This window comes from Elephantulus edwardii, unplaced genomic scaffold, assembly GCF_000299155.1.
Source record: "Elephantulus edwardii isolate Elephantulus edwardi_28Jun2011 unplaced genomic scaffold, EleEdw1.0 scaffold00017, whole genome shotgun sequence".
Lineage (NCBI taxonomy): Eukaryota > Metazoa > Chordata > Mammalia > Macroscelidea > Macroscelididae > Elephantulus > Elephantulus edwardii.
Window position 1 is genome coordinate 12,285,914 of NW_006399767.1, and position 2,030 is coordinate 12,287,943.

General features: G+C 44.4%; 1 pseudogene; it reads right to left on the reverse strand.

The window, feature by feature from the left end:
• Positions 1-526: 526 nt before the first annotated feature.
• Positions 527-2,030, reverse strand: part of LOC102859220 — a 19,956-nt pseudogene continuing 18,452 nt past the window's right edge.

The window sequence follows — 2,030 nt, forward strand, 5'->3', positions numbered from 1 at the left end:
AAACTGACATCATTCCTCATCAGCATTTTAGAGAGGTCCCTGACAGCAGACTTGCCCAGTGCAATATGTCTCCAGATTTCCTGACTGCTGCTGGTACCAAGTGTGTTGATCCAAGCAAAATGAAGTCAGGGACATCTTCAATCCTTGTTCCAACTATCATAATGTTGACGGTTGGCCCTGTGGTTGAACTTTTGTTTTCCTGATGTTGAGATTGTAGCCTTAGAACCTTCACTTTTAACAGTAAAAGTTTTGGATCTTTCCTCCTTTTTCTAGAAACTTTGAGTTCCTTTTTTTCATAGGAGATGCTCTGGAAGCTTCTAATACTCGAAGCAGGTCACTTGCCCCAGAGTAACGATGACATTTAGCTTCTTAACAAAAGTTACACTATTATTTCTCTCTAAGAGTTCTGAAGTTTGTTTTGTGGGATTTTTTCCCCCCAATTCCTCCCATTTCCAAGCCTGAGATGAAGAGCTGTGTCCAGGAGAACATGGAGCAGTCTTAAACCAGGACTGCTGTCGTCCAACTCTTATTCATAGTCATGGGCACAAGGATTGTAGTTAACCAGTTCCTCTGGCTTAAACCACAGACTGATCTCTTTATCGGCACTTTTTACTGAATCACTGCCGTGGATGAGGTCCCTGACAACTTGAATACAGAAGTCCCCACGAATGGTGCCTGGCTTAGAATCTGCTGGGTTGGTCTCTCCAAGCATCACTCACCCGGTCTTCACCACATTCAGCTCCATCCAGATAATGGTCACAATTGGTCCTGAGTTCATAGACTTCGTCAGCCCTGGGAAGAATGGGTGGTCTTTCAGGTCAATGTCGTGCTGCTTCAGGTGTTCCTCCGAGGCCTGAAGGAGCTTCATGGCCACCAGGCGGAATCTTTTCTGCTCAAAGCGCTTGATGATTTTGCCCTCCACATCTGGCTTGATGGTGATGAAGGTGCGCTCACTGTTGGCCACGGTGTGGGACACCGGAGGAGGAGCAGGGGTGGGGCGCCCTGATGAAGTTCCTCTTTTTGGTGCTGCACTTATTTGTGTCCTGCAATGTTGGCCGATGTAGTCAATAGCTTCTCTGGATCTTTAAATATTTTCCCCCCTTAGAAGCCAAATCCATTGCCATGGAGTCAATACCAACTTAATGGTGACACCCTGGTTGTTCCTTGGGAATCGTGTTCCACAGGATTTTCAGTGGCTCAGTTTTTGGAACGAGATCACCAGCTTTCTTCAAGGCACTTCTGTCTCTGATTGGACTCAAACCATCAACCTTGACGTTCACAAGCAAATGTGTTAACTGTTTGCATCCCCCAAGGATTCCAGATAGAGTCTAGGGAAGGAAAATGACCCTTGGCTTGGATAAGAGAGAAGTATATAGGGGACATCAGGTTAGGAATTTATATATTAATGTGGTCCATACATTCTTGCTGAGCAAAAGTCTCTCTCCTAGGACAACACTGCTGCTCTCCCTTGGATTTGTGTAGAAGAAGACAAAAGTTAATTCACTGCACACCCATGCTTATTGTTGCTTTGTTCACAATAGCAAAGAGTTGGAAACAACCCAAGTGCCCATCAACAAACGAATGGATAGAGAAGCTCTGGTATAGTCACACAATAGAATACTATGATGCACTGAAAAAGAAGGAACTCATATAATATTATACAAAATGGGTGACCCTAGAGGACATTCTGCTGAGTGAACTATCTCAGTCACAAAAGGACAAATACTGCACAGTGCCACTGTTGTAAAACGGGACTGACATCAGGGTTGGGGGGAGATGGATTGACACAGTTGCAGCGTAGCTTCTTGCCGGTTATTTTCTCTATTGGTTTGCTTACAAAGTTTGTATGCATTGTGTTTCACACCATCCTTCCTTAAAATTGTGTTTCATACAATCATTCTTGTGCATTATTATTTTTTTTCTTCTTTTTTTATTGGGAAAAACATATTGGGGGTACAAGGAGGTGAGGGTTGGGGGCAGAAGGGTGAGGATGGGCCAGGATGCAGTTGCAGAGCTGCACAGTTTGGTCA